The sequence below is a fragment of the Cnephaeus nilssonii genome, assembly GCF_951640355.1.
Source record: "Cnephaeus nilssonii genome assembly, chromosome: 6".
Classification (NCBI taxonomy): domain Eukaryota; kingdom Metazoa; phylum Chordata; class Mammalia; order Chiroptera; family Vespertilionidae; genus Cnephaeus; species Cnephaeus nilssonii.
Genome location: NC_137077.1, coordinates 40,622,242 through 40,648,601, shown reverse-complemented (window position 1 = coordinate 40,648,601; position 26,360 = coordinate 40,622,242). Strand labels below are relative to the sequence as shown.

General features: G+C 36.7%; 1 protein-coding gene across 3 annotated transcripts in view; it reads right to left on the bottom strand.

Annotated features, from left to right (window-relative positions):
- Window positions 1–26,360, bottom strand: part of CNTN1 (contactin 1) — a gene marked incomplete at its 3' end in the record, with an annotated part of 284,949 nt that overhangs the window by 188,975 nt on the left and 69,614 nt on the right. For all 3 annotated transcript variants that reach the window (XM_079773428.1, XM_079773427.1, XM_079773429.1), the window contains exon 2: window positions 19,638–19,682. The remainder of the gene's footprint in view (window positions 1–19,637; window positions 19,683–26,360) is intronic.

Here is a 26,360-nt window from a genome sequence, read left to right as displayed (position 1 = left end):
AATTTAATGAACAAAATGAACTAACAAGCAAAATAGAGACAGACTCATAGAAAGCAGACTGATAGCTGTTGTTGGAAGGGCCAGTGGGAGGACAGAGTGATTGAGCAAAAGAGACAAAAAAGAGCGAGAAATAAATCATGGATATGAACAACAGTGTGGTGATTAACAAGGGAAGAGTGGGGTAGAGGGAGGTGCAGGAGGGTATGGGGAGATAAATGGTGATAGACAGAGACTTGACTTGGGGTGGTGAATACACAATAGAGTGTACAGATGATATGTGGAAGAGTTGTGCACCTGAAACCTGTATAATTGTGTTAAGCAGTGTCACTCTGATAAATTCCATTAAAAGGAAAATATAAAAAATAAAAATAAATAAATAAAATACAGGGTATGGCAAAAGTAGGTTTACATCTGTGAGTTTACAAAAACACATAGCTTATTCTTGTATTGTTACTTACTAATTATTGTTTTATTTTTTGCATGAACAACTGTAAACCTACTTTTGCCACACCCTGTATTCTAATTTTAAAAAAGATCATGCATAGGCTAATGAACTCAAACTTTGTCTCTAGGCAAGATATCTTTTCAGAAATTCAGACACATCAACTTTATATTTCCACTTGCTTATATCTCACTTTGAGATAACTAAATTGTCAATATTTTCCTCAAATCTGGTCTTCTATAGTTATTCTTCTTGCAATAAATGGCACTACCCTATAGGATGTGCTCATGCCTAAATCTATGGTTTTAATCCTCTTTTCTGCCTCAAAATTATATACTAAATCTACTTTTTTTCTATTTTCATTGTTAATAACCAAGTTCAAGCTATCATCATCTGTTTCTCTGAAATAGCCTTATAGGTGAGCTCCCCATATCCATCCTGCTGCCAGTTAATCCATCCCAAATACCATATGAGATCACAGAAATGTGATCTTTTAAAAATGCAGATGTCATCATATTATTTAACCACATAAAAATGTGCAGTGTTCTCTCACTACTATTAATATAATATTCAGAAATCTTCAACACAGCATTGAATGTCTTGCTGACCCCTAATCAGTCCTCCAGCTCCATTGTGTTCTCCTTTCCCCTTTCCTCACGATATTCCAGCCACTCTGGACATCTCCCTGTTTCTTCCCAGTTTTAGGACACTATTCTCCTTCTGTCAGGAATGGTTTTTTTCTCCAAAATAGTTGTTTGGCTAAGTGACTCATCTTTCAGGCTATGTCTTCTACTTTGCAAACCAGGATAGTTTCTTCTGCACTTTATTCTCACAATATGTGGTACCTTTCCTTTATAGCTAGTTAAAATCATAATTAAAAAACACACATTTGTAATTATTTACTGCCTAACTCTTTTACTATAATGTAAATTTCAGTACATCACAGACCATATTTGTTTTATTTGCGTTTTATTTATCACAGATCTGGTGTATATCACATGATTGCCACATAGAGGGTATCAAATATTTACTGAATGCATGGATGACTGAATCAATGGCACAATGTGTGCTTGTAATGATCTTGTAAGAGCTGACTCTTTAAGTTTGAATGATCAGTTACTGTGATAGAATTATTACATAAAACTGAGCTTCCTGCCTTTGAATAAATGGTTCATTTTCAACTTTGGTGAAGGATGCTTATATATTAAACTTCTCTCTAAAAGGAGGATTTTGTCTCCTTAGGTTGTCAAACCTATGTGTCAGACCACTTTGACCTATTGTCACCCATGCTACACTATCCACTCTGATTTTGTGCCCAAACTCATTTATTTTTTTTATATTCCACAATTTGATGTTTCTTTTTTTTAAATATATTTTATTGATTTTTTACAGAGAGGAAAGGAGAGGGACAGAGAGCTAGAAACATCGATGAGAGAGAAACATCGACCAGCTGCCTCTTGCACACCCCCTACCGGGGGTGTGCCCGCAACCAATGTACATGCCCTTGACCGGAATCGAACCTGGGACCTTTCAGTCCGCAGACCGACGCTCTATCCACTGAGCCAAACCGGTTTCGGCCAAACTCATTTATTCTTAAGTGGGAAGTTTTATTATCTCCACAACTCTACCTCTGTCCTGACCTACTTGAATTTTCTGTTGTCTTAGATTCCCACTTAGGTTCAGCCTCAGACAGAACACTGATTAACTGTGATTAATTCTAATAACTCTAGCTGTTGTTTTCACTTTGCTTTCTCCAGGGAGATTCTCCTCAGCCCTTTGAGAATTTTCTTAGCTGGCTCCTAAATTTCTAGTATTTTTAAGGCCCTTGTTTTCTAACTTTCCAGGGCATGATCTATTTCCATACTCTTAGTAATTAAGCTGACAGTTTCCGTCTTCATAAGAACTGTGAAAACCTCAGTTGCTAAATAAGCTTATTAACATTTTCTAATTTAAAAATTTTATAAATATTTCTTAACAGTTGAGAATGTTATTTTAAAAATTAAAGAGTATTTTTTCTCCTAAATTGTATTGTCCTCTTTTTAAAATAGATCTCCCTTGCCTTCCCAATGAGTTGTAAAAAGAGAGAGAGGCAATGTATCTAATAGTTGAAAGCATAAGTTTTTGTTTTTACACACTGGGGTTTAGTATCATGTTTTACACTTACTGTTTATCTACAAGTTACATAAGTTCCTTAAATCTCAATTGTTTATCAAATGAAAATACTAATAACAATAATAATGCCTACATTATAGGAATACTACAAAGTTTGATTAAATGAAAGAACATGAAAAGAACTTACCTAGCATAGTGCCTCAACATTGCAAGGGTAAACAGTTGTTAGTTGTTGCATAAACTCTCTGCAGACTAGCAACTTTATGCTGCTGGATCATAGGCATCTAGCACAGAACTTGCATAAAATGAGTTTACAACAAATGCTTATTGATTGATTGATAAATTCAACTAACTTTCCAGAGTCCTTTTGTTCTGTTAGGTCTTAATAATTATCTCCCACTAAGAGAGCCATTCATTACTTTCTACCAAAAATGATATAAACACATAATTGCTGATTTTCATTTAAATTTTCCATTAACTCAATGCTAAGAGGAAAAAATACTTCTTATCAGATATTTAAAGTAATTTAAGTATTGAACAAAATCTGACCTTATTTTATATTCTGGCATGGTGAAACAGGTAATCTTAATGCAAATTCTAAAACATAATGTATTTTATTATATATACACTAGAGGCCTGGTGCACGAATTCATTTACCAGTGGGGTCCCTTGGCCTGGCCTGCAGGATGTGGCTAAAACCGGCTCTTCGACATCCCCTGAGGGGTCCCAGATTGCAAGAGGGTGCAGGCCAGAACAAGGGACCCCACCAGTGCACAATCTGGGCCTGGGAGGGATGCGGGAGGTTGGCCAGCCCGGGAGGGACCGCAGGAGGGTTCCAGGGCATTTCCAGCCCTTCTCGCTCAGTCCCAATCAGCTGGACCCCAGCAGCAAGCTAACCTACCAGTCAGAGTGCCTTCCCCCTGATGGTTAGTGTACATCATAGCAAGCAGTTGAGCAGCCTTAGCATATCATTACCATATTACACTTTGATTGGTTGAATGGATGACTGGATGACCAGACACTTAGCATATTAGGCTTTTATTATATATGATTGTTAAGTAACTACTCAATAATACCAGTTCTTGTGCCTATAAATATCCATTTTTATAAAACATCAAATAATAGATTTCATTATAAGTAATAGATTTTATTGTATATACATTATTAAATAATCCAGGTTCACAAATATAGAAACTTGCACAAACAAATCACTTTTCTAAGTACTTTATATGATTGATCGAATCTAATAATCCCAGCAACCAGCCTTCTAATGCTTTGTTTGCTTTCAGTAATGCTCCAATAACCTAAGAGATAAATACATTAATTTAATTTAATGATGTTCATTTGTAAATATATAAACCATTAAAGGATAAGATGGCATGATACTTGCATTTATGTCATATTGTTTTCAGCTTCTGACTTGAAAGTAGTGTGAATGGAATAAGGACTTTGATAGTCTGGGTCTCCATTTGCATAGCACCAGGGAACACCATCTGTCCTCATTTCCCTCTGCCTAAAGAACTTCCTTTGCCAGTGCTTATGGCACAGGTCTGATGGCAATGAGTTTACTCAGCTTTTGTTTATATGAAAAAAGCCTGCATTCTGAGAGATGCTTTTGCTAAGTATAGAATTCTAGAATGATAGGGTTTTTTTCCCCTCTTTCTTTCAGTACCTTAAAGATGTTATTATTTTAAAATATATATTTTATGTCAGGGTTAAGGGAGATTTTTTCTTCCAAGCCAGAAATCTGGCTTGAAAAAAAAAATCAGCTGATGTTGACCCATATTCAAAATTGAGTAAGGAAGTATAGTAAGTATAGGAAAATAGTAGTAAATCAATCAGTCCCATTCACTTCATTCTTTTAACCCCTTAACTCTCTGTCCCACATTTATTGACTCCTTAGTTGTACATCTATTCAACTAATTTTTTTGGACACAAACTCATTCCCTTTGCCTCTTGCTTCTCTGCCCATTCCTTTTCAATCTCTCTTACACTAAAGCATTTTAATTTTCATTCTTTAAAGATTAAATGATAAGAAATCCTTTCTGATTGCATTCTCTCTCCTTAGGTATTTTCACCCATTCTAATAACTAGACTTATCGTGTATAATTAATCCATATTTATATCTTTAGACAAAACGTTTTTATCTGAGTTCCACACTGACCCATCAATCCACTCACATACTTTATATTTACACTTGGATAACTAACAAGCATCTCATATCCAGGCAGTCCGCTGCTGAACCCTTGAGTTTTCTCCAAAAATTTAGTTCTTCCAATATTTCCTATTCTAGTTAATTACCAGTCTGTACTCATCTGCCCATATAAGAAACCAAAATGTGGTATTTTTTCTTCTTTCTCTATGGCCACTAGCTCATTGGTTTGTACTTGATAAGTATATAATGAATCTGTCTACTTCTTTCTCTACTCATTGCTATTAACCTACTCCAAGTCATCATCATTGCTTCACTTGCCTAAACTATTACAATAACCTACTAAAATTTTACTTATGGAATCCATATTAAATACCCTATCACAGAACTAAAAAGTATATATAATAATATAGTAAAAGATACTAGAGGCCCAGTGCACAAAATTTGTGCATGGGGAAGGGGGGGCCCCTCAGCCCGACCTGCACTCTCTCCAATCTGGGAGCTCTCAGGGGATGTCCTACTGATGGCTTAGGCCCACTCCCTGTGGTTCTCTGCTCTGTGCAGACCTGCCTGCTTGATGCCAGTGCAGGCCCTGGTGTTTGCTCTCTAGGGAGGCCCTGCTGTATGCTCTCAGCAGGGGCCTGCTGTCTGCTCTCAGCGGGGGCCTGCTGTCTGCTCTCTGTGGGGGCCCTGCTGTCTGCTCTCTGCAGGGACCTGATTGCCCCTCCCGTGGTGAGGGCTAAAAGGACTGGGAACTCTGGCAGGGCTGAGGGGACTGGGCGCCGCCATCTTGTGGCTATGGGCACCGCCATCTTTGTAATGGAATGACAGTCAATTTGCATATTCCCTCTTTATTAGATAGGATAATATATATTTATCATTATTAATGTGGATGTCATTAAATTATTTACTTGGTTAAAACTCCCCAGTGTTTTCTGACTGCAATTAAAACCTTCTTCTATATCTTCAATCACTCATAGCAAGTCTATATTATCTTGCACTATTCTCCCTTCATTCATCATTTTCCAGTCGTCCTGGCCATTCTCCTGTTCTCTCCTATTCACATTCTGCACAGCACCTATCTTGGCCTAGAATGCTTTTCCCATAGCTCTTTTCTTAACTTCACCTCATCTTTGAGGTTGTCTCTTAAAATTTACTTTCTCTGAGAAATGTCCCCAATTATATTCCTACCCTTTGCTCCTTATAGGCTAGGTTAAGTGTCTTGGGATTCATTCTCACAATATTTGTACTTTTTCTTGGTACTACTTGTGGTATAATAATTAAATACTTACTTGTATAATTTTTGTAAATATATAACATATAAGGTAATGCCTGACTCTCCCGATGGCAGAGAATACATTTGTTTCACCTACTTTTTCATCTCTGTTATTTATCACTGTATTTGGCAAATAGAGGGTGCTAAAATATTTTTAAATTAAGAGATGAATGAAATTGTGGCACAATTTGTGATTTTATTAGCTATTAATCAGATCTGTTTTCTTTAGGATGGGTAATGAGCAATTGTGATAGGGATGGCCAATGGATCTGGGTTGCCCACTTTCAAATATTTGATACTCAACTTCAAACCTTTGGCTATGGATCCTACATCTTTTGTTTCTCTCTAAATTAGCTGTTCTTTTTTCCAGGATTTTTGCCACCGTGGCTTACAATACGTGCCCTAATCTTGAATTCTGCTTTGATCCTTGACACATACCACCCTGACCCCTTTCACTTACACTTCTGTAACCTGTTCTGACTTTGTGTTCAAGGTCATCTTCACTTAAGTGACAGAGTTTCACCTTTTGTATGACCCTACTGAAGTCTGTCCCTCCAAAATTTATTTTTGCCCCAGTCCAACTTGTTCCTCATCCTAAGATATAACGTTCATCAATCATCATTAATTCTAGTTAGTTCCAGCTTAGCTGCTTCATTCTGTTTTCCTGGAGAAGCTCACCTCAGCCTCATGAGACCCTTGTTTGCTGGTCCCTGTTGGTCTACTGCAGTGCCTTCAAACTCTACGTGACATGAAGCACTTGGAAACCTCCATGAAGCACAGGCCCCACTCTAAGAAATTCTGATATGTAAGATTGGGGATGAAGCCCCCAAATTTGAATTTCTACCAGGTTCCTGGGCCATGCCGATGCCGATAATCTTACTATTATATTTTATATAGCACTATTTCAAAAGTTTGAGGCAAGTTTGTGAAGATGTGGTATAAGTTTTGAAAAATGCAATGATTATTTTAATTTATCTTAGATCTGTTAATCACAATCTAAGCTACTTCCCTTTTTATTGTTTAAACCATCAGCTTCCTTCTGTAACCTATGAAGCCTCCCCTGCTTAGACGTGGCTGTTTATGCTTTCTTTTTACATACTTACAAGTGTAATTTTATTGTGCTAACTGGCCATTGGCCATAGTTAAATTGTTTTACATTAGGAAAATATTTGCATTTTAGTGGTTAAATACATAATTGTTTCCTTTGCTGTATCAGATATTTATTAGATGTAAACTCAGTTTGTTCATCTGTCAAATTAGACAGATAATAGCTACATTAATAACATCTTTGTCATAAAAATGTTGTATTGATTGGTTAAGTAAAAGAATTTGGAAAAACCTTAGCACATTGTCTGCCACACAGGAGTGCTAAAACTGTTCACTATTGTTGCAGAAAAAGCACTAAAATTGGCACTATATTTTATGCTACTCCATAGCATGTAGCATAAACCTGGTACTAAATGATGATCAAGAAAGGCTTAAAATTATGACTTAATGTATGTCAAAAAAGTAATTAATATTTGTTTGTTTAAAAATTTTAATAACTCTTCAAGTCAGGGTGCTCCAGAAAAACAATAAAAGCAAAAGAATATATGTTTATATCATATAATTTGGAGGATATATATTTTCTAGGCTATATACACTGAATCTATACATTTACATATTTAAAGAAATGTCTTAAGGAAGTATTATAAGTGATTGTGAGTGTGGAGCTGGCAAATAAGAAATCCCTAGGGCAGCTCAGAAGGCGGGAAATGAGGCTGGATTTAATACTACAGATTTGAGGCACAATTTCTTTTTCTCTTAAGGCTCCTAGTGATTGAATGAGGCCCTCTTACATTAGGGATGGTAATCTATGATACTTAAAGTGAACTAGTTTTAAATGCTAACCACACCTACAAAATACCTTTATAATAACATCTAGATTAGTGGTTGATTAAATAACTGGGTAATATAGCCTAGCCACATTGGTACGTAAAATTAACCACCACAACTGCTTTATATCTGCAGAAAGAACAAAAATCAAATTTTCTCTTGGTATTTAAGGATTTCCACTATTCAACTCAATTTCTCTCTTCTGATTCTTCTCTCCTCAGTGATCACACTCATTTTTCAATTTCCATCATTTTGTGAAGCCTTCTCCAATAATTCATCTTCATGAGAATTAGTTTTCCTTCTTTGTCCACATGGTCACTATAACTTTCCTGCATCCCTCCTATGTTATAATTCTCTGTACATATACTAATGTTTATTGAATGAAACTTGATTGCAGGGATGATCTTTCTTTTATTTCTATCCCCTAAATAGACTTTTCACCATGGCACTCAAGAAACATTTGTTGAATTTGTTAAATTATCTACCAGCAAAATGTTTTTAATAATGCTTTTATTAATAACTAGAGGCCTGGTGCACAAAATTCGTGCACGGAGGGGGGTATCCCTCAGCCCAGCCTGCACCCTCTCCAATCTGGGACCTCTCGAGGGATGTCTGACTTCCCGTTTAGTCCTGATCCCATTAGGATCGGGCCTAAACGGGCAGTCGGACATCCCTCTCACAATCCAGGACTGCTGGCTTTCAACTGCTCGCCTACCTGCCTTCCTGATTGCCCCTAAACGCTTCTGCCTGCCAGCCTGATCACCCCCTAACCACTCCCCTACCAGCCTGATTGATACCTAATTGCTCCCCTGCCAGCCTATTTGCTTCTAACTGCCCTCCCCTGCCGGCCTGGTCACCCCCAACTGCTCTCCCCTGCAGGCCTTGGTCCTCCCCAACTGCCCTCCCCTAATGACCATCTTGTGGTGGCCATCTTATGTCCACATGGAGGCAGCCATCTTTGACCACATGGGGGCAGCCATCTTGTGTGTTGGAGTGATGGTCAATTTGCATATTACTCTTTTATTAGATAGGATGTAATGCTTAATTCACTTTGTCTGAAGGAACAACATTTTAAAAGTGTAAACACATTGGCAAATTATCCATTCCTTGTTTTAACAATGATATGATTTGCTTAATATTTTCAATATTTAATAAATAAGATATTTAACGTTTTTAGCAATGTATCACGTAGCTAATATACCAGTGGACATATTTTTAAATGCACATTTATTTTTGAAAGTATTACAGATGTCCCCTTTTTTCCCATTGAACCCCTCCAATCCTTGCCCTCCCACCAGGATTCACCACACTACTGTCTGTGTCCATGGGTTATGCATATATGCATATTTTTATGACAATATTATGAGTTCAGTTTTATTTAAATGACATTTTCTCATCACCCATTCAAGAGAAAAAGAACACATTCATTTTCAAATTCAAGGGGCAGGCTATAAAGCAGCAGGAACTCAGGCCATTCAGCCATCCATCTATCTTGAGAGGAATAAAACACTATTCCACTCTGCACTGGCTGGCACAACTCTTCACCAACAATCCACTATTTAGATATAAAGACAAACTGGCCTTTGTACTCTGTTTATGCTGTCACCGGGGCATTGCTCTCAAAGCACTTCACCAACGCAAAAATAATATTGCTGTCTCTTACAGGCATAGTTTAAAAATATTCATGAAAACTGTTGAACAAAGAGCATATTTATTTTACTTGTTTTCCCTGTTGTTCAATGATAGGAATATTAAACTAAATATCTTTATGGTGTCAAGATTTTCAATACTTTTCTCATTTTATATACATGGAAAAATTCTAAACTGTGGAACATTAGTAGATATGTATAAAAGAAATGATCTAAATGTATTCCCAGGAGATTGTTCCTTACTCCTTCCCAATCCAGTTTTTACATTTCTAATCTAATAGGCATAGAGGTCAACAACAGAAACAATAATGTGTTATAGGTATGATGATAAAAGATGAGGACTTGATCACAGGAAGCAGTAAAGACTCGCTGTTAAATCTCCTTGACGAGGAGAGGAAGAAGGAGGTCAGGAAAGATGTCATTCAATTGAGTGCTGGAATAGAGTAGCCATTTTCCAGATGGATAAGGTGGAGGACAAGGGAGTCTAGTATTTCAGGAAGAGAAGACCACATAAAAGAAGCACTAGGAATGACACAGCGTGGCTTATTTTATTTAAGGAATTGTCAATGGTTTCCTTTGCTGTGCAAAACTTTTTCACTTAATATAGTTCCATTTGTTTATTTTTACAAGAAAACCTATTGAATGGAAGGCAGTGAGAAAAATGTCACCCTTTTTCTATTTTATGAATGTCATATAATCTGACACTAGCTTCATCAGTAGCTAGTACACTCTAGGGTGCATGTAACACTGTTGTCCTCCTAAATGTACAATCCCCATTTAATTCATATGAATTCGTGCTGATTCAGATTCCTATTACCCCATGTTAGTATAATTATATTTTCAAAATTTAATGAAGAATACTGTATTTATATCTGAAATATATTATCTTGTTGGTTTGAGCTCATTTTTATAATTGTTGCAATAAATTTGGTTACTGATTCTGTCATTGAAAACATTAGTTAATAGGTTACATAATGGCAATTTGCTGTTATATTTAACTTTAACTTTTCCATGTTTGTATTATGTTCTGTAGAATATGATTTAGGCTACCACTTTCATTGTATAAACCTAGAACTACAGCTCGGATGCCAAATCTGACAAAGCACAAAAAAAGGAGAAAAATATAGATGTGGTCATAGGTGCTAAGTAATAAAATAACATCTTAGCAAATCCACTTCCAAATGAATTAAAAGAATACTCTTTTGGGTGAAAGAGCAGTTTGATGGCAGGAAGTCTATGGATTTATTACAACATGGTGTAGCAAAGAGAGATTTAATGTGGACTGTGGAGAGAACACAGAAGCTGCAAACTGAGGGATATTAAGCCACTAGACTCACTCAATAGATGAAGTGTATGCTATGAACAACAGCCCTGGGCAGCACTCAAGTGTGAACAAATGACAGATCTACCCAAGTCATGGGTATGTGGCGGTATTTCAAGATTAGATGGATCAAGGCATGTTAAAGTAACAAATATCACTGGTGTAAATGTAAAAAGTAAAAACCTCACAAATGTTCATTGCATATTTTCTAGTGAAATATATATAAATATGGGCATATTACAAAGATGCTAACAATAAAATTATTTTAAGTAGAACCTTAGAAAAAAACTTATGTAACTATGAGAAATGGCCAAATTATATAAGGTATAACATTAACATAATGTTTTTGAAGAATTTGTGGCATGGAAGTGTTTCAAAAGGACACACAATATGACAAAGTAAAAGAAAAAGAAAAGATTATCTAAATTTATATATGTACTAGAGGCCCAGTGCATGGATTTGTGCACCAGTGGGGTCCCTTGGTCTGGACTGCGGGGATCAGGCCAAAACCGGCTCTCCGACATCCCCCAAGGGGTCCTGGATTGCGAGAAGGTGCAGGCAAGGCTGAGGGACCCCACCGGTGCACGATTGGGCTGGCGGCCCGACTTGCCCAGTCCCAATTGGGTCGATCTGGGCAGATTGGGGCTGGCTGGCAGGGGAAGGACTGTGGGAGAACTCCAGGGCATGTCTGGCCCATCTCGCTCAGTCCCCACTGGCCAGACTCCAGAAGCAAGCCAATCTACTGGTCAGAGCATCTGCTCCCTGGTGGTCAGTGCGCATCATAGCAACTGGTCAAATGGTCGAATGAATGGTTGGACACTTAGCATATTAGGCTTTTATTATATAGGATAGCTTTAAAATATCACAAGTTGTTAACAAAAGCCTTTCTATGAGATATGAAGTTTTGAGTTATATCTTTCATTTTCTAAGTTTTTAAAAATAAGTGTGCATTTTTGTAATTAAAGGGCTCTTGTTATAGAGCACTTATACACTCATTTGCTTTAATCGTTATAATGATCTTTTCTTCATTTCCCGTTTCCACCACAGGAGGAGCATTAAATGTCTTGTTTAATATTCCTACAGATGTCAGTGTAGACCTAGAACTCAAAATTAAGTTTCTTTAGGTTCTTTTCACTGCAACACATAAAAATGTATCTTGCTCTGACAGTTGTCAGTCTGTCCCATATAACACATAGATACAGACAACAGTGTGGTAATAGCCAGAAGGAAAGGGGAGAGGGGGTAGGTGGAGTGGGCAAAGGCGGGCGGGGGGGGGGGGGGGGGGGGCGGGGCGGATAGGGACAGAAAGAGACTTTGCCTAGGACAATGGGTACACGATGTAGTGTGCAGATGATGCCTTATTGAGTTGTATGTGTGAAGCCTATATAGATTTGCTAACCAATGTCATCCCAGTAAATCCCATATATAATAATTATTCTGGAAAAAAAAAAGTATCTTCCTCACCATTATTTTTCCTTTTTAACTAGATGTCAATTGCTATTGGTCTACTAAAGCTCAAATCAAAAAGAGATTGGCAAAATATACAAAAACTTCCTCACCATTTATGAGGAAGAAAGAAACCCATCATTTTAAGGGTGCATAAAAATTTCTAAGCTATTTAAGTGTTATTGACAGATAGGTGATTCAGTAATCAAAATGCAAATATATTAATTAGAATTGTATCTCCTTTCCTTGCCAAGTTTCTGCTCAGAATAATAATATTAGTACGGTAGCAGAAAGTCATAGGAAAAAAATTAAAAATCAGATTATATTATATAACTATGGAAAACTCAATCTCAAAGTAATCACTAAACCAATAATTAGATAGCAATTAATATTTATCTGTAAGACATGATGCTGAATAATCTGTGGAGGCTTGAAAGATGTACAAGACATAACTCTCTTCCCTGAGAGGTTTTAGAATCTTACTTTGGGAATATATATTTTAAAATTAACAATAAAAGCATAAACTGGAAATTAAGAATATAGGACAAAGGAGGAAATGAAAAGGTATTAAATGTTTACTATGTAGTGGTGCTGGGAGGCACTTATATATGTCATCCCAGTACTTCTCACAGCAGCAGGATGTGTGACCTATTTGATGAAGCAGAAACGTACAGAGATAAGAAGCTTCTCTAGTCATTTCATTTGTCCCTAGTGAGCTAGTCGGCACTTATTTCCCCAAGGAAGGTAATAACAGAACCTTTTATGAACGGCTAGATGATGGCTCACTCCCACAAGAGCAGGTCACTGAGTACATTTTCCAAGAGGTTATTTGGGTTGGAGAAGGATCCGTTTGTAATTTCATGTTTTTGGATCCTCTCTGAAGGATTTCTGTTGGCAGGAAAGGATATCAAGAGCTTTTAAGAGATCACCATGTGGCAAGGAAGAGCATGGGCATTGACCCAAGCTCAGAACCATGGTTAGAGGTTCCTGAGGAAAGCCTGAGGCTGGTAGACTTTCCTGTCCCGGCCACTGTATGATGGTGGACATTGTAGGAACAATGGCTGAGCTTCTCGATCAGCAATTTTAAACAGGTGTGCCACAAGAATTTTTAAAACATGCAATGCCTGACTATTTAGTCAGGGGCACTGACCTCTTTTCCCTTAGATTGTCAAATTTAAAAATGATAACAACCAACACAATAGCCATCCAGTGTGAATGAGTCAAAATTATATGTATTTTTTAGTCAGATCAGCAAAAAATATATTTTTGGTGTGCTGCAGAATTTTAATAATTAGTTTATGTGTTCCATGAGATGAAAAAAAAGGATGAAAATTGCCGTTGTAGATGCTAGATGAAGTCATCATGTCTATAAGTGTGCAGGGATCAGTTTCAGTGAGGAAATCCCTGTAGCAGTGCAACATCACCAGTTAGAATGCGATGGGGAACTGCTTTTCCATAGCAGCTCCATATGCAGTTATAGAAAGCAATGGATGGACTTCGCAGTTTTCTCTCTGCTTGGGATTTGGAAGCAGGGCAGACTACATTAGATAGAGTAATCCTCTGGGAATCCTGGGAAATGGTAGTGGGGGTAGAGAGGACCTCAAGAGGTAGCCATTGGATGTCCTGCTAATATGAGCATGCCAAGAGGTATGACTGCACTTGAGTAACAGGTGTTTTCAAAATTTATGAAAAACTTGTTTATTAATATTTTGAGAGAGAGAGAGGAGAAAAAAGAGAGAGAGGAACATCAATTTATTGTTCCACTTATTTATGAATTTATTGGTTGATTCTTGTGTGCCCTGACTGGGGATCGAACCTGCAACCTTGGCTTATTGGAACAACACTCTAACCAAGTGAGCTACCCGGACAGAGATGTTTTTAATATTTTTTGTGTGTGTGTGGTGAGATGAAGGCTCAGAGAAGTTATATAACTTGTCTAAAGAGTCACAGCTAGCAATTCAAACCAATTCTATTTGATACTAATCTATTTTGTCCAAAAGAGATATCACAGAACTATATATTTTTTCAAATAAAAGCATGCATCTAGCAAAACTTAGCAAGTTATTATTTGCTAACAGTTAGTAAAATATTTTCTTAAACTCCATATGAATGCCACTGTGTAATTCTGGAAGAAAAATAAAGCCTATGTTTGCTTTCTTAAAATTCACAGTCATTTTATTAATTTTTCATTGACTCTCAGGCACTAAATCCCCTCTACATTCTTAGATTTCCTTTTATTGAAGAAGACATTCTTGTTTTGATGAAATAGAATAAAGAGTCATGAGATTTCCTTACATTAGTCATGCTTGAAAAATAAAGCAATGGCTTTTAATATCTATTCTGTAATTCATTCTAATATAATTGATGAGAAACTCGAGTTATTAAACATCTAAAACAATTCAATTGTGCAAAGGAACTAACAAGGAGAGCCTGCCAACATTTACTATAATAAACAGCCTTTAATGACATTGAAAAATACAGCAGGGACTGCAACACTTTTCCCAGTTTCCCAAAAGTGCCAAGCAGAATAGTGAACACATATTCAGTGCTAAACAAATTACTTTTGATTGATGATAGCCGCCAAGTCCTGAGTAAACTACAGTAATTAAGAGAGTCCATGGAGTTGTTGAAAATCTTGTCTAATGGGGTGAATCCTTGTGACATCCATGAAGTCCCACAGAATTCTTGATAATTTTATACAAGAGAAAACACTTCCAACTTGAACTAAAGGAGTCAGAGAGATATGATGTAAGACAGTCTCAATCTGCCATTATGGCTTTCAAAATAAAAAGGAGCCCAATACCAAGGCATGTGGCAACATCTGGAAGCTGGGAGAAACCCTCAATTTAGAGCAAGCAACAAAACTAGATCAGTCCTACAACCACAAGGAACTGAATTCTGCCAACCACCCAAATGAGCAAGAAACCAATTCCATTCTCCCCTAGAGCCTCCAGAATGAAATGCATCTTGCCTACACTTAGATTTTTATCTGGTGACACTTGTATTGGAATTCTGACCTACAGAACTGTAAGGTGATAAATCTGTACTGTTTTGTGACACTGTGTGGTAATTTGTTATGGCAGCAATAGAAAATAGCACATTAAACATATGCATTTTTCTGAATCTAATCATTCCAATATAATATATCTTTGTAAACTATCTTCTGTGATGTTTTTTCAGTGTCCTTTCAAGTCCATTTTTTTATTTATGCTGATAACTTTTAAATTGGTAACATTTCTTTAGAAATTTATCTTTGAAACATTGAAGTTGAATTCATACTACAAACAATTTATTTTGTTTTCATCCACTGACTTTGAATCTGGAACCACTTAAATCATTGATGAAGTTTGTTGGATCACGCAGGTGAATTCTGCCACCAAACCTCAGTGAACACTGCCTCATAATTCTGAATTCTAAGGGAAAATCTGTGTTTCTCCACTCAATGGGAAAGTCTAGAAAAGCATGCTTCTTTGATGCGCCTTCTCAAGTTTATTTCTTATAGTCCCTTACCCATAGAGGGCTGTCACTAAATATTCTTGTCCTCTGAGAGACCCTTCTGTTTGACTCCAACTGGAGCTGGCCACAGGCTTTATCTTTTGTTCCCAACTTATATTTTATTAAATATCCTCACTCAGAGTAAATTCATCAAATATTTATCCAGTAGGTAAATTCAGTGCTAAATTCTGGCCCTACCACAATACTTTTAGTAGGTATGACTTATCTTTTCAAGATGTTCACGGTCTAATAAAAATATGTAAACAAATTATTACAGCATAGTATAATTCCTTGGTCAGAGAGAAGTGGAATTAAAGATTACCATGTCCAATAAATTTTCTGTAATATCTCTCACATTAATTCTTACTCTCTGTAAGAACCTAGCTTGTGGATTAGCCCATGGCACAATACAGATCATGAGCCTAATGGGAAGTGCATCTACATTCTAGATATCTAAAAAATAGTTTAAGTTGCCCAAGTTATTTTAAACTAAATTCTATTCTATAAAAAATCATGAGTTTCCTCAAACATTATTTGTTAAAACCCTGTTCTGTGCCAGATATGTACCCTAGGTGCTGGGGATTCAAAGGCTAAACAAAGTACAAAGGAGCTTGTTCCCATGGAGCTTACATTCAAGTAACAATTTCTTCATTCAAGACCTTCAACAAAATAAGTACACATGAATAAGAGAACTTTAAATAGTTATAAATGTTATGAAGAACATAAAACAGTGATGCAATATGACAAAATATTAGAGTAGGGGGTGATCTTACATTGAAGGCCATATACTAGGTATACCAGTTAATACTAAATTGGATCCACTGTATCAAAAGAAATAATCCCATTCCATGTGCTTCCATACCAAGGGATTATGCTATGCTGTAATAATTTGTTTACATAGTATTATTAGACTGTGAACATCTTGAAAGGATAAGTCATACCTACTAAAAGTATTGTGGTAGGGCCAGAATTTAGCACTGACTTTACCTACTGGATAAATATTTGATGAATTTACTCTGAGTGAGGATATTTAATAAAATATAAGAAGGTTATAATTCTGTAGCACATATGATTTCATCCTGTATTTTTTTAATATTATAAAAATATTTCATAATACTGTTATAGTATTATGAAAACATAACAGTATTGTAGGCCAGCATTACCAAAAGACATCACTCCAAATGAAGTAACTTATAGCCTAAATAGAGCTTCCCTTCTTTTTCTTCTTGTTTATTATCTAACTAGTGACCTGGTGCACAAAATTCATGCACATTAAAAGGGAATTAATTAGAGGAAATATTTTAATATTGCTATTTGCCCTTTCTTTATAATCGAAGTATCAGAGATGAAAGAAAATTAGTAAAATGTATATGAAAATCTCCCTCCTGTCAGAGTCTGGGGCGTGCCGCGGGACCCAGAGTCAAGTCCCTGCCCACCCGTGCATGCCTTGCAATCACGCGATACCCAGACCTGGCTGGCCCCACCCCTGTCAAGCCCTGCTGAGCAGGAGGCACAGCCTCAGGTCCCCCGGCCCAGTGCCAGGCGGGAGGCGCAGCCTCACATCCCCTGGCCCAGCACCGGGGTGGGGGGTGTGCCTTGAGGTCCCTGTCAAGCCCCGCCAGGAAGGGGGCATGGCCTGAAGTCCCCCGGCCTGGCACTGGGGCAGGGGGCATGCCTTGAGGTTCCCCGTCAAGGCTTGCTGGGTGGGGAGCGTGGCCTGAGGTCCCCCGGCCTGGTGCCAGGGTGGGGAGGGCACAGCCTCAGGCCCCCCGGCCTGGTGCTGGGACCAAGGCGTCAGGTCCCCCGCCCCAGCCCGGCTCCACGCAGACTCAGGTTCCTGCTGATCGCTCGTTATGGGAACCCCGCCTCCGCTGTGGGCGCATCCATCTTGTGATGGTGTGAAGGTTAATTTGCATATTCTCTTTATTATATAGGATTCATGTATTTCATTACACAGAGAATGAATGAGCATTTTGATTTTGAAATAAAATTGATTTTAAATTGTATTTACCTAAAGGATTGTTAACAGGTTAATGATAATGCCCAATTGGGGTGGGGAGGGAGGATAAAAACTATGCTTAAAGTAAGGGAAGTAACTCCAGAGTTGAGTTTTAAATAATTTGCATTTATTTACTTTTTAAAAAGCAATGTTGTACTGTCAAACAAAGAAATAAAAAATAACCCCAAACAAACAAAATCTTTGAGAATTTAATTAGGCATGGAAGGCAATATTATTATACAAGTTGTATCAATCCACATACTTTTCAATTTTACGTAGCTATATTTGATTTTTTAAATGTTCAACTTAAAATGGTGTTTCAAGTAACAGCCCTATGTGCTTCCATTTTTATACTAATCCTTTCATAGTAAACTACCCACTGGAAAGTATTAATCAGTCTTTAATGGCTTTGTGTAAAGCCTTTAATAAACAGAGTTAATGGAATTAGGATCCAATCTTCACCTCTTTATTCATTTAACTTTCTATTTCCTACAGAATATATAAATGTGAGTCCCCATCAATATTTCCAATGCAAAATTGAGAATTCAACTCATTCTGTTTTCTAACAAGAAAAAGTTTTGCACTTTTTTCCTTTTTTTTCAAAGGAGCAAATTTAAAACCATCTCTGCTCTTCCTTTTCCTTTATTCCTTTACCCAACCTATCATAAAGGACTGTCACTTTTGCTTGCTGTCATGTCTTTTGGCAATAGCATGCCTATTTCTACTACTTCTATCAGGATTAGGCCATCATTCCATGCCTTGGCAGGACTAAAGACTTTTCAACAATCCCTCCAAATTCTAGTATTTTTTTGTTAATTTTTAAACTGATACCCTGACTATACTGTGGATTCATATATTCAACTACAACAGTAAAAATTTAACTAAGTAGTTTGCAGGTAGAGAACATTGGTGATGAAACTAGAACACTCAATTTTATCCACCAAAACATGTTGGTAACCTTTAAGTGTTCTGACTACAATTTTTATTACATTTTCCTCAAATGCTCTTCATTCCAACTTGTCACTATGGGACAGTGCATATCTATTTCACCTTACATGCTTTTGTTGGTGGTCTTCATGTAGTAAAAAATTCCCTTCTCATTATCTCCTCAATCCAAAATTCCAAAAATGCTGATTAACACATATCTTTTCCAGGTAGTTTAACATAGTGGTAGAAAACCAAAACTTGGGTTTTAAAAAGACCTCAGCTGGTAAGTATGCCACTTACTAACTCTATAACTTTAGACAAGTCCTAGTTTTCTCATTGTAAAATGAGATTAAGAATAACAATAATACCTTTGCTTCAGGAAATTTTGAGGATTATATGACATAAAGCATATAAATAAAGTATTTAGTAGAGTATCTGATTTATAACATTAAGTAAGCAGTATTGTTGTTGCTGTTGACATTATTATTATTATTAATTTAATGGCATGTCCCCATCACACCATTCCACATTTGAGAACTCATTCCAGCTTTTGTTAACTCAGCAACATTGAGCACTACACTATTCAGTATTAATTTGTCTTTAATGGCTCTGTGCATTTGCACAGTGATTTATTGGTATGGGTATTTTCAGAGTGAATGCTGAGAGGACATTTAACAAGTAGCCATAAAACAATTTATCATATATTTTGATATATTTTTATAATTGAAAAATATTATAAAAAATAAAATGGAACAAATATCATTGAGTGTTTGTCATTGGCCAGAAATTTTCTAGGAGCTCAAAAACTAGAAATATGTTTGAACATTCTATTACACACAATTTTGCCACATATTCTTATTGCTTAAAACTAACACACACACACACACACACACACACACACACACACACACACACTTGTACCCCAAATAAACAAACAGCTTACCTTAATGTTCTGAATTCAGCTTCAGAAATGATCCAAAGTGGATGTCTACAAATAAATAATTATAAAATTACAGTCAGCTTAAAGATAAAGATGTTTCTACTTTTAGTAATAATTTTAAATATTTTCTACAATAAATTAGTTGCGTTTTAATCAACTAATATATAGAAGTTTATATTTGTAGTTTTGATCACTACAGTAAATTTTGCATATTTGTAAAATACATTCATACAATCAGTAAACATTTTAAGCTAAAGGAATTTGACTTTTTTTATGGCTTTCAAAAACTATTGGTGGTTTATATCCCAAATATAATCTTATTCAGCATCACTGAATTGTATTGAAAATTAACATTTTAAGTAAATTCATGAAGATAACACCGCTGGACTAGCCCCATTTTATGATACATTAGGCTGTAATTTATTTTAGAGGAGCCTGAATATACAACATTTAAACCATACATATACTATATGTATATGTGTGTATATTTCATATGTCTGTACACATATTAATAGGTAGACAGCACACAGGTGTACATTTAAGAAAACAAACAGTAGATCTGAAACCTCTGGTAGAGGAAATCAAGTATTTGGGGGCAATCAAATCGATCAAATTTAACCTAGCTCAAGTATTTAGATAAACTTGTATTTTGGTGATATTAACAACAATAAAAATTCTGTGTTGAATTTTATAGTTTATAGAACACTTTTTCACATTCTTGCTCAGGTCTTCAGTAACTCTCATGACCATAGAAGTGTTTCCTTCCAAATACTGTCTAGATAAGCTTGGTCTGAATTGACAAAGAGGTAGTTACAGAAGAAGCTTCTCCCATCAAACACACATTCTGACAATAGCATTTACATTTAAAATACATGTCATGAAAAAAATAAAATACATGTCATGTCCCCTCATCTATAAAATATGATTGTAAAATCTACTTTTCCTATGGATGAAACTTGTCCTTCCCCCAGAATGATGGCAGATCTTAAATAATGACTCAAATCTGTACATAACATATTAAATGTCATAAAGAAGACTCATATAGTACTTTGAGTATAGTGGGAATCCTGGTTTAGTCAGGAGGGATAGGGGAAGGCTTTTATGAGTGATAACATTTTAGCTGAGGGTAACCAGGTAAAGGGAGGGTTATAGAGCAAGAAAGGGAGAGAGTGACCATTTTAGAAGAACTGGCAGGTGCAATGTGCTAAGCCTAAGGTATGAACCAGTGTTCCACTGTTGAGGAGCAGGAAGAAGACCATCAGGGCTAAAAGAGAAATAGAAGGGTAAGTCAGGGGTGCATAAAGCTAGAAACATTAGGCAGGGCCATGGCAGACTATGAAGAAGGTTTGTTTTTATCTTACATACTACAGGAAGCCAATGAAAGGATTTATGCAAAGGAGTGAGTTAATGAGACCTCTTTGAAGATGGTAGCTCTATGGAGGGGAAGAGAAAGAGAAAGAGTGAAAGTATAGAAACCCATGTGTTATTACTCTGATTCAGGAAAGATAGATAGTGACTTTGACTAGAGTGTTTGCTAAAGAGAGGTGAAAATGGCCCGGCTGGTGTGGCTCAGTGGTTGAGCCTCAACCTCTGAACCAGGAGGCCATGGTTTGATTCCCACCTGTTTCTGGCTTCATCCCTAGTAGGGGGTGTGCAGGAGGTTGCCAATCAATGATTCTCTCTCATCATTGATGTTTCTGTCTCTCTCTCCCTCTCTGAAGTCAATAAGAATACATTTTTTTAAAAAAAGAGATCTGAAAATAGCTTTGTTTTAATAGGTTTGGGGAAATAGAATATAATCTGTGTCTCCCACTTGATTATCAGCTCTATGAGGGCAGAGACCATATCAGTTATATTGATCATTATATTATCTGCCACACAAAAACAAATTTGAACGTATGAATGAATGGTAGGCAAGGAAGAGGAAATTGGAAAGCATGAGGAACTTCATGAAAGGATATTATTTTCTGTGATAAGAAGCATTAGAAAGAATCAGGTTTGCAAATGAAATCATGAGTTTAGAGTTAAACAAATTGTACTTGGGTTGCTATTAGACATTTAAGTGGAGATGTAAAGTAAGAAATTTCAAGTGTCTAAAGCTCAGAAAAAAGGTCTTGACTGGATATATAAATTTGGAAGTCACAGGATTATCAGTAACATTGAAGCAATGGGAGTGGATGCAATATCTCTGGGGAGATTAAGGATGGCAATTGAATATTTGCAGGCTCTTACTATATAGTAAGAACTGTTCTAGGGTTTTACATGTACCAGTCAAACTAATCTTCACAATAACCCCATAAAGAATATTCTATTTTTATCACACTTTAAAGCTGAGAAAAACCAAAGCACAGATACATTATATAATTTGCCCAAATTTACACAGCTAGCAAATAGCAGAAGTAGGGTGTGGTGGGCAGAATTCTAAGATGGTCTCCAACATTCCCAACCCTTGTTGTATACACTTTGTACAATTTCCTTTCCTTTGTGGGTCAGAACCTATAAATGTGATGGGATATAACACCCAAGATTTAGTTACTAATCAGTTGATTTTGAGTTCATCAAAATTAAAAGGGATATTAGTTGAACACTTTAAAAGGAAATAGCCTTTCCTGATATCAGAAATGGGGAGTGTGAGAGGGCTCATGTAAGGAGCCATAGGGCAGAGGATCACAGGTAGTTTCCGAGAGCTAAGAATAGCCCCTGCCCAAAAGCCATTAATAAAATGGGGAACTCAGCCCTGTAACCACAAGCAATGGAATTTTGCCAACACCATTGAGCTTGGAAGACTATCTCAAGCCCCAACTGAGCCCCCAGAACAAACTAATACCTTGATATCAGCCTGTTAATGCCCTGAGCAGAGGACCAGCTGAACTCCACCCAGACCAGCAAAGGAGACCTACAGAACTCCAAGATACTAAATGAGTGTTGTTATAAGCCACAAAATTCATGGTGATTTGTTACACAGCAATTGAAAACTAATGCACATTATCAAACCTACGTAGTCAGTTTACATAACCTGTACTGTTAACTATGCCACATATGGTACAAGAGTTGGGAAGGTGAGGAGAGAGCCCTGAAGAATGCAGAGATTTAAAAATGAACACAAGAAAATGAATCAGCAAAGGAAACTTACGAAAAACAAACAAACCAGAAAAAAGAAAAAAACAGTTGAAAACTCAAGAGATTGTGGCAAGACAGAGATCAAGAAGAAGAATCTATGGAAGGAGGGGCCCTGAGTGAGCAAGCATGTGGAATGTTGCCAAGAACAAATCAGATGAGGAATGAAGTACATTCACTGGATTCAAGAAGATAGAGGAGGCTGAGATTGATTTTCCTTTGGTCCTTTAAAAAAATGGAGTTGGCATTTTAGAACCCCCCTTTTTTTTTAATGAAAGGGGAAAACTATGTGATGGTTGGGAACAAGAAATGTTTTCCAGACATGTTTTTATTAGTCAACTAGTGGCCTGGTGCACAAAATTCAAGCACATTAAAAGGGAATTAATTAGAGGAAATATTCCAATATTGCTATTTGCCCTTTCTCTATAATAGAAGTGTCAGAGATGAAAGAAAATTAGTAAAATGTATATGAAAATCTCCCTCCTGTCAGAGTCTGGGGCGCACCGCGGGACCCAGAGTCAAGTCCCCGCCCACCCATGCGTGCCTCGAAATCGTGCGAGATCCAGACTCAGCCAGCCCCACAGGGTGGGGGGGTGCAGCCTCAGGTCCACCGGCGTGGCCTCAGGTCCCCTGGCCCCAGCGCGAGGACATGAGGGAGTGATGACCATTTACATATTAGCTCTTTATTATATAGGGTATTTTCATTTAGAAGAATTGTAGAGCTTATCCTCAAGAATTACATAAACTGCCGAAACCGGTTTGGCTCAGTAGATAGAGTGTCTGCCTGCGGACTGAAAGGTCCCAGGTTCAATTCCGGTCAAGGGCATATACATTGGTTGCGGGCACATCCCCAATAGGGGGTGTGCAGGAGGCAGCTGGTCGATGTTTCTCTCTCATCGATGTTTCTAGCTCTCTATCCCTCTCCCTTCCTCTCTGTAAAAAATCAATAAAATATATTAAAAAAAAAAGAATTACATAAACCTTGTCAATTACAGTAGACTTGAAAAGTAAATCAATGGAAATATTGTTTTGCCATAAAACTGAACTTCAAGGATGAACAATCACTTATGTGACAGGGAAAAATTATATCAAAGTAATATTCTATGGAATATTTAATCTTACAAGATGACTAATGAAAAATAATAGAAGGAAGAGAACAGAAAAGAGCATTTGATTTCCAAATCTCAATTACACTGATCACATTTATTCCTTCTCAAGGGAAAGGCATTCTTTTCTCCTAAAATAAATAAATAAATAAATTCAGATGCAGAAACCAAAATATAAACAAGCATTAAATCAATCAATAAGGATCCATTTTGTCTAGAATAGAGCACAATTGAGAAAACACAGTGTACATAGATAATTAAATTTAGGGTCTTTTATGCTGCAATAGTCATCTAATGGAGTTGCTTTTAGGTTCTCTTGCTCCAGTACTTCACTTTGGTGACTAATTTATGGAAGGCAAAAATAACAATGACCAACCCTCCTTTTATCACACATCAGATATTAAAATAACAAAATTTATACTACATATAAGTTGCTAATACATGGAGGAGAAATACTTGTCTCCGATGAAAGCATGAAGAAAAGGAGAGCAAAGTTTCCTCAGGGATCTCCAACACATCATACTCAAGTTATGATTGGACCATATTCAATGGCAGAATCTGAAGAGAGATTAGGATAGAGACCCAAACGCGAGAGTGCATTTTTAGTGGTTCTTCTGATGGCTTACATGAAATCTCTCCATGTCTAACCTCCCCCTTTGTCTCATCTAAGGCATTTCTTTTGTCCTAGATATGTTGTGAGTTCATCTGGTCCTAGCACTTTACCTATCTGTTCAAAGATGGCTTAGTAGGTCTAATACAGTTGTTGCTTATATTTCAAGACTACCATTCCTTTTGCTGCTCACTTACTCTTCAAGGATCTTGAATTTGATTCACATCCAATTCATTTTCATGTGTTTGGCTCCCACTTTTAGCTGTTTATGGATGAGACAGCTCTTGTTTACAGAGGTATCCTTAGTAATGAGCATGTGATTGTTTTCTAGTGGAACATAAAGCCTGATTCATTAATGATTAATACCATCTTCATAAAGAAATGAGACTCCAGTTATCCTGCATCAAATTCTTTAAAAAAAAAAAAAAAGTCTACCCTTTTGTGTCACCAGTTATTCCAAGAAATACATCACATTTTCTTACTCAATGAGCCCTGAACCTCTACCCCAAAACAGGAGTATTAACTAGAGTTGTTATTTCCTTTTTTTTTTTAATTGACTGTTGTGAAATACAGCCCTGTCAAACATTAATGCCCCATTAATTGAGGGTCTTGACCTCTCCTTAAAGATCTTTTCTCTTGACTCGGAATTTTGAGGTGAAATTTAAAGTGATGCTTAGTTATTTTTTTTCTAAAAAACAACAAAACATTCTATGAAAATATGAGACCAAAAAAGTATGAGAAACATTTTTAAATTTTTATTTTACATGTTGGGTATCCTAAACCATATTATAGTTTCCCAAAGTATTGATAACTAACTAATTTATTGGCTGATATTTCAAATCTTTCATCTCAAATATTCTAAGCCCTAATGGTCTTAAACTTCAAATCTAGATTCAGAGTATTTTTCATTTATTTTCCCATTTGGGATGTGCATCTTTCTAATATGCCTGTCTTACATAAACTATGAGATAGGTGGCTTCTTGCCCAACCTTGATAATTTCTTATAATTTTCCCCAAAATACATTTTTTGTCTTAGGCTTTACTCATTATACATAAATATTTCACATTGGTTTCAGATTATTTCAAATTCTAGTATATTTGAATATGCTCTACTGTATATCCCTACATGAGCTAGAGTCCATATCCCTATACTATATATCCCTGTATGAGCTAGAGCTAATCTTTGTAGTAATAGGATATCAAATGCTATATAAAACACTTTGTCTTTAATAGGATATCAAATGCTGTATAAAACACTTTGTTCTGAAGTCCTTCCAGGAGAAAGATACATGGTCCAGAATTTCTTAAAAATCCAGACTAAAATCTAACCTCAAATTCCTTAAAATTGCTCCAGAACTACACCTGCTCTCGGAGAATTACTTTTCCAGCCTAAAATGAGTCCTCATATGCTGGAGGCTACGTCCAGCAGGTCATAATAAATGCGAAAAGTCCTCAAAAGGTTGAATGGACTCTTTCAGCAGGGCTGAAAATCTGCATGTTATTACCTGCTGCTGGAACAGCCAAAGGCATTTCCCCTAACCTGATAATCTTTTACTGTTTACCAAACCTTACCTTTGATATGTATATCTGCTTTGCTAAAGGGAAGAATGTGGGAATAAAAAGCCATGGGTCCTGGCATTCAGAGAGTCCACTTCACCAGAAAGTGGAGCCTACCCTGGCTCCCCCATGCCTTCCAAATTTATATTTCTTGTCTAGTCTCTTTATTCATTTACATCGCAGCCCTTTCTCCAGATTCCTGAATGCTTAATGCAAAAAGACCCTAGCACTCCTAATAATGGCAGGAGCAGGTGCCAAAACTAGATGGCTCTACTGTTTAACTCTTCCATAATCCAGCCAAAATGTATCCTGGTGATACATTTATAGATTTTTATA